General features: G+C 38.6%; 1 non-coding gene across 1 annotated transcript; it reads left to right on the top strand.

Moving 5' to 3' along the window:
- Positions 1-4,542: 4,542 nt before the first annotated feature.
- LOC145399944 (5S ribosomal RNA) lies at positions 4,543-4,661 on the top strand. Its single transcript, XR_013897389.1, has one exon. It is a non-coding gene; the product is annotated as a 5S ribosomal RNA (ribosomal RNA).
- The last annotated feature ends 3,372 nt before the right edge of the window (positions 4,662-8,033 follow it).

The raw sequence follows: 8,033 nt of genomic DNA, 5'->3' as shown, positions 1-8,033 counted from the left end.
GTCATCAGTGTCTAACGAGTGTTTTAATCCACTGGTGTATGTTTTTCATAATATAACACATTTATCTAGAACATAAAAAAGCAGAATAAAAAATACATTCTCGAACTGAAGAAGTAAATGATCTACATATTCTTTACTATATATCTGTTTGCAATGCAGCAAGAGAACAAATCAGACCATTGTGTCCACACTAAATGCATGTTGGCATTAGTGGGATAACTGCATCATTGTAGCCCATAGAAGTACGCGCCCGTGGCCAGTAAGGCTACTCGTACAGGTTTCAGTGATAAAAAATTCCCACCCCAACTGCCCGCACCGGCATGGATTTGGTGTGGATGCAACCTAAGCCTGGGTTGTGCTGGAAGTAAGCACTATTCACAGGCGTTCACTTCTCCGTAATGAGGATAACAAAGTGCCCATGTTGAAGCTTCTAGTACAGCGTTAAGTGCTGTAGTGATCCTTGAAGTTTCATCCATACCACCTGCAGTGTATATAAAACATTAAAAACTCATGCTGAAAGCCTGTCGTCCCTAAAATTTCTTGAAAATGATACAGAGATAAATATGTTCAAGTGCTTCTTGTAGGATTAAATGTGATAATCGTAAACCTTTGTTAATAAAAGATTTACTGAAGAGTATATCCATTTATCAATAATTACTAAGCTTCTGAACTTTCCGGTCGGAACATCCTTTGTTAAATAAATAACTATGAACTTTAATATTCATCATTACTAATCGCCCTGATGCATAGTCCACGTGTTTCTTTGCAGAGACAGCAACTGAGTAGGAGTGTCTGCCATTGGGAAGTGCCAGTACTTGTGACATTACTGTGCTGATCTCCAGCCAATTAACCTAACCAACCAACGGGATGTGCAGAACTCATGAGGTCACATCTCTTGGCTCCTCCTATTTATAGCCAGCCAATAATAGCTGTCAAATCTCGTGACGTCAGTTTATGCTCACCCGAAGATTTCCTTCACATTGACACAGAATGAACAGCATCTGTAATAGATTTCTGGATCGTTTAACAAAAATAGAGTTAGTCTGGCCTCTTTATGTTGTAATCTGTACTAGGCAATATAGTGGTGATAAATTTTAATAACAGTTGAAATTCCATACATTGCCCTTAAAAACTGGGTGGATGTTTACACTTTTACACTCTCAGTTTCAAAACTTGTCAAATTTTTACAAAAAAAAAAAAAAAAAAAAATTGTGAGAGTGATGAAGAGCCTGGTACCAGGATGGATACGTGATGATCAACTAAGTCCCGCAATAAGTCTATGGTGAGCCTTATGTATCTGAGAGCCAGGAGTGACAAGAGAGTGCCGGGGTAGCTCTGTACCAGCACCAGCGTCATCAGCATCCACACCCCCACCAACACTCGCTTCCACCACCACCACCCCTAAGATTCAGCAGTCCCTTGTTAACCATTATGGTATATTATATAAAGCACTTATGCCCCCCTTCAATAATTTGTCCATGAAGGTTTCATTTAAAATACACTCCTAAGAAATTTAAATTCCAGAAGTAGATTTAATATTAACAATAATCTATATACACGGTCAGTATATACTCTCGCGAAGTCATCAAATACAATAATGTAGGTAAAAAGAATTAAAAAAGAATAATAATAATAATAACAACAACAATAAAAATGCATTTAAAGTTACCTCACCTTGCCACAGTAACACCCGCACACCGCTATCAGTGTTAATTGACAACCTGGTCCAGCTGAGAGCATCCGTATTATAGAAGGCTGGTATGATAACGGTGGCAGCCACGAATACCATCAGTGCCGCCACAACACCTACCCACACAGCGGACCTAAAGAGCAACAGAGAGCCCCACGGATCGATCTCGGCCGGACCCTGTCATACTAGGATTTTTGTGTACATGTGGATGTCGGAAAAGGTAAATTCGATGGCCTCACCTTGAGCAGACGTTACGTGAAACAGGCCCAAGTATATGTCCACCTCCTTGTACAGAGACTTATCATTAACTTCTTGAACTAGATGATGTATTTTTGTCATATATTCTTTTTACTCTCAATATTATTCAGATTAGAAGATCCCTTTAGTATTGAACGGTTTAATAAACGCTTTATTTAACACCTCCAGTTTGAAAACTCTATTCTTCATTATATAACATGGTTAAGATTTCAGAAGAAAACAAAGCCATTGGACTGAACAAAGAACTTCTGCCTGTCAACATTCTTTAATTCCCCGAACTGCACATCTCTGGCACTCGCTTCCCCGGAGTTGTTTCCCCCCAAACTTCAACTACAGCTCTTCAAGTCCAACTATTACTGATATTTTATGAATGGAGGAGGCCAGTAATCTGGTGTATGGATTTTTTTATTATTAATTTGATTTTCCTTCCTCTCTTCAATTATCACTGGTGTATGGATTTTTTTTTATGAAATTGGTTTTCCTTCCTCAGTTCAGCATATATATATATATATATATATATATATATATATATATATATATATATATATATATATATATGTGTGTGTGTGTGTGTGTGTGTGTGTGTGTGTGTGTGTGTTCTTAAATTTACTAATTTCAGTTATATATAACGTATATGGTTACAGGTTTATGAAGTTCTGTTAATTACTCAATGAGTTCCAGGACAGCCTAACTCATTTACCTGATCATCGTGTGTTAGTATACAGTCTGTTGTTTAATGACACCAGTGACTCATGCACACATGCAAAATTTTTCTTAAAGTTACCAAGAACACTTTAAAGTGACTAAACTGACAGACGAACCAAGACGCATCGGAATCGAACCTGTGATGGTGCTGCCTTGTTTGTTTTAATTCCTGACTCGTTTCATCCTAGATCATGCAGGTCTCTCTAAAAAAAAAAAAAAAAAAATCTTTAACTACAGCATTGTCAGATCATTTGTCCTAAATTAGTTTAACTGAACTGAAGAAATTATTATTTTAGAAGAAAGGGCGTAGTAAACGAAAGAAGAGGCTTGGAATGTATACAGTAAGTGCGGACCGGTAGTACAAGAAAAAAATCAGAATTCACGAAACAAATTATTTATTGTATTGTTCTGTAGATGCGACAACAGTTATGATGAAGTTCTTTGTTTAGTTTATTTATTTCATACTAAATCCTAACCATTCTATATCAATAGCTGAAACTTTTCCATGAAACCAGGGAACTCCTCAACATTATCGGAAGGAGAGATTTGGGGGCCACATGATGATCTTCGGGTTTTATGTCGTCGCCCATACTCTTGTTACTCCAACATGGCCTAAAAATTGCCAAGTCTTTAACTCGAATGCCGAGTTGTTACAATAGAGTGGCAGTAGAATATGATATTAATTATGGAAAAGTGCAGAAACAGAAAGGATGTAGCGCCATAAAGTTATCTCTCTGCCACTCCGCTACGTGAAACAAGCTGTAAAAGGACGAACCTGTCGGCCAGGTTAAGGTAAAAAGGGTATAATACGCATCTGCCAAGGGCCATCTCTGACTCTGATCTGGCACTCTCCCGTCAGCCGGTAACACTCTTTTATTCTTTGCCAAACCACCTTCTATCCTGTCCCTTGTTGCTGTTGTCCAACGTTCTTTTCTACTTTCCTCTTACTATCACGTGCGAGTCTTTTGGCTTTCCTCAGTTATATGGTTATAATTCTATCAGTCTCTCTCTCTCTCTCTCTCTCTCTCTCTCTCTCTCTCATCCTTTGTTACTAATGCTTCCACAGTTCGTCAGGTCATTTCTTTAATTCCCCAGCTTTTCGTCCAGACACCAAACAACCCAGCTTGTCTCATACGCAATCTCTTTTACCCTCGTTATTTCGATGAGGGATTTCCATTTGCTGCCTCCAGATGATTTTCTACAGAATCTCTCTCTCTCTCTCTCTCTCTCTCTCTCTCACACACAATCACAACACAGCAACACAGTACACATGGCTTCTCTCACTGTTTCAAATTTTCCTGCTCATTAGCATAAGCTTATCTTAAACCTCACTTCCTTCTCCCCCTCCTTTTCATTCTTCTCCTTCGATCAGCATACAATCACTTGTTTTCACAGTCTAGCAGTCACAACATTCACTTACGTTTCACAATCCTGTTTTTCTTTAGCCGTAACCTTATGTTGTCTTTGATATTATCTTGAATGTTCCAAAACTGGGGATGCATTACGTTTGGTGTCATCTCTTTGCTGGAAATAAATATTGCATAGTGTAACCGATCTAGTAAAATTATCCTGCTATATATCGTCTTTCTATTTCATCGCATATTGCTTTAATTGCTTTACTCAGGGATATGGGATGTGCCTTCGACGATCCTTTAAGCAAATTGCCATGGCGGACTGTAAGCGATTCGTCTGGCCAAAGTCTATTTAATAACATGTCAGGACACGCACACTGGAGGGATAAGGAGGAGCTACAGTCGTGACGTCACTTGGCATTAGCGCTAACTCAGAAAATGGATCCAACGATATTTGGACATGAACTATAATAAGATATCATGGCAGTATAAAACTTATCTTTTTTATTTATTTTTTATCACACTATTTCTGGTAATTTTATGGGCCATACCACGTTGAGTACACTGCTTCCCGTCCGATCAGCGAAGTTAAGCAACGTTGGGTCTGGTTAGTACTTGGATGGGTGACCGCCTGGGAACACCAGATGCTGTTGGCATCCCTACGTGTCAAGTGGGGTTGGTGGAGGATTAGTGCCCCTCCCTGTAAAACAAATAACTCTAAGCCCTTGGCCACCCCGTTTGGGATACATGGCGTCTGGCAATGAATGGATGAATGAACAATATCCTGGTGATAAAAGGTTGATATTCATGAGATGATGAAGAGTTCACATGTTTGTGAAGGGTTAATGAAGAGTTGGTTAAAGGTAGGTAAGGGGGTGATGAAGGGTTTCTTCCTATGACATGGGTCATATAATTCAGTAAAGCATAAGATAAAGGTAGGAATTAAAGAAAAAAAATGTTCACAACCACTTGTTTATTACAGAACTGGATATTAACTGTATTATCAGATAATTGTGTGTATATATATATATATATATATATATATATATATATATATATATATATATATATATATATATATATATATATATATATATATATATATATATATATATATATATATATATATATATATATGTGGTGGATGAGGGTGCCCTTCATCCACTCATTCAATGTAGAGTGATGTCGTATGAGCACTACATTGAGTGACAAGCCAAATGGTTTCCTGTACCCAGGAAACCATTTACTACGCTGGATGGTAACCATATAACCGGGGTTTCTGGCAGGGTTAAGTGTCCCCCAGATTCCCCTATTCAAAATCATTTAATCATGGCAGTCGTTTCAGACAGCCTCGGAGGGCCCAATACCTAACCAGGGCCCCAACAAAATGGGCAGATTTGCATGGCCATGTGGAATGTGAGAGGTGTGAATGAGGAGAACAAGAAGGTGGAAGTGGTGAATGTGCTGAAGAATGCGAGATATGCTGTGATGGCATTGTGTGAAATGAAGATGAAAGGGTGCGAAGTGGAGGAGTAGAAGGGTGTGAAATGTGTAAGATCTGGAATGAATGGGCGAGAAAGATGCAAGGAAAAAGTTGCTTCCTTGATGAATCAAGTGTGACAGAGTGGAATGAGAGATTACTAATGTGTCAGCTCGAGGTGTATGTATGTCAAATTCAATTTTGAGAAGGTGAAAGTGGCAGTGATTGTAGCATTTACACCGTGTGAGGTGGATGAGTGTGTGAGGAATGGAGGTTTGAAAGTTGGTGAGCCTAGGGAACTGTCCAGAGATCGAGCTGGCTGGATGAATGTTGTGAGAAGTGCATGGTCAGGGATTTGGTACCCCTTTTTAAAGAGGCAGCATCCAGATTAAATCAGTCGGATTGGTTTATGTGAAGCTACAGAACGTGGTGAATGTTTTTGGCGTATCCGATAGAGACAAGATCATGAGTGCTTGAATGATGAGTAAATGGAAGCGTGGCCCATTGGATTGGGCAAATCTGGGCTGTCTGGACATTGCTACTCCTCACCCTGCCGTTGGATGGGAAAGGAGATCCGGATGATGATAATGATGAATATATATATATATATATATATATATATATATATATATATATATATATATATATATATATATATATATGTATATTATATATATATATATATATATATATATATATATATATATATATATATATATATATATATATATATATGGACTTTGGTCTGTAAAACAAGAGCATGAGAATTACCTTCATCTTGCCTAAAAGAGCTGGAAAGGGGAGTCAAGATCACGACCTCAGTTCACCCTCAACAGCCTGAGGCTCGTGAGCAACTGAACTTAAAAACCACCACGTGATGTCGTAACACGTGATATGCAGCAAAGAAGTATTTTTGTTAGCAAGTGTTCCGACACATTATTTTATGGACTTTGCGCCTGGCTTTGGATGTGGGGCTTGTCAGTGAGGGATATAGTGCAGCGGATGGGCACGAGTGCCATACGGTCCGCATATGGGTTAGGCGCTGGCAGAAGTAGGGCGACCTGCGATCCAACAAGTACAGAGAGAGGAAATCCTTTCCTTTTTTCAGCAAAGCCACAACTAGTCCAGTACCTGTGTACCCATACCAACCAACAAGCTTTATTTGCCTATCCATCCATAGAACTGAATTTAGAAGCCTACTGATGTGCCGTTTTCTTTTTTTGTCCAGAGAGGCAACGTCATCTGAGCCATGATCCTCTGAGTCCTGTGTCAGAAAATTATAAAAGAGTTGTTAATTCATCGAAAATGTATTAATAAGTCTGTTTTAAAAATTTCACAGTTTGTATCAAGAACCAAGTGACTGCCAAGAGAAAAATTTTCATTCAGTCTTCCATTTTTTCTGTATTACATTCCAAAAAAATCCTGTATAACTCATGCTAATATGCAAGGGAACATTTTGAATAAAAATAGTAATATACAGATTTTTTTAAATAACAGAACAGAGGAAGAAAAAACAAATGAATAAAAGAAAATAATCCATACACCAGATTACTGGTGTCCTCTGTTCATAAAATATCTGTAACAGTTAGACTTAAACAGCGATGGGTTGAAGTTTGGAGGGAAACAACTCTGGGGAAACGAGTTCCAGAGAGATGCAGATCTGGGAATGAAAGAATTCTGATAGGAAGAAGTTCTGCAATATGGCTGAGTGACATTCCAGTCATGAGCGCTGCCAGATGCCCGTGTAGGACGAGGGAAGGCATAGAGAGGAGGCACAATGGATGCAACTTCTTCTGAGCATTTGCCATAAAAATATCTGTAAAATAATGCAAGGGAGGCAACATTCCTTCTTACTTGTAGGGGAGGTAGTTTATTTATAATGGCAGGATTGTTAATAATTCTAACAGCTTTGTTCTGAATTTTGTCAAGTTGTTTTAATGCAACCTCTCCACATCCATTTCACAAGGGTGAGCAATGTTCAAGCTGAGAGTGCACATGACATAAATTATGGCTAACTTCTCGTCACTGAAGAAGTTACGGACTCTGTTCCAATAATCCAAGATTTCTTTAAGGCGGTTTTAGCAAGTGATCTAACATGAGAGGTCCAGCTGAGGGGCATTGTTAAGTGAGACGCCGAGAATATCAATACTTTTTTGGAGATGGGAATATTAGTAGCACTGAAAGTAATGTACGAATCATGACAATATCTGTCTGTTAGTAAGAGATTGTACATAATTAGTTTTAGTAGCATTAAATGAGACAAGGTTGTTTTTGTCCCCATTCACTGATTGTAGATAGGTCTTGATTTATGGAGATGGCTGTACTAAGTTTGAGAGGTAGAGATATTTAGACTTTGTAAACGGGTGTACTAAGTGTTAAATGAACTATGTAGTGTTGAGTCATCTGCATATGAGTGGATGGGATTGTGGGTGACAACATAAGAGATCATTAATATGAACCAGGAAATAGGGTTGGTGCCAGAACTGACCCCTGCGGCACGCCGGCATTTAATTGAGTGGAAATTGGAATATACATCATCTACTTTTTT

This window comes from Coenobita brevimanus, chromosome 50, assembly GCF_032717465.1.
Source record: "Coenobita brevimanus isolate Jiangsu-jjx chromosome 50, ASM3271746v2, whole genome shotgun sequence".
NCBI classification, from domain to species: Eukaryota; Metazoa; Arthropoda; class Malacostraca; order Decapoda; family Coenobitidae; genus Coenobita; species Coenobita brevimanus.
The sequence above is the reverse complement of the archived record's forward strand: the minus strand, read 5'-3'. Positions and strand labels throughout refer to the sequence as shown.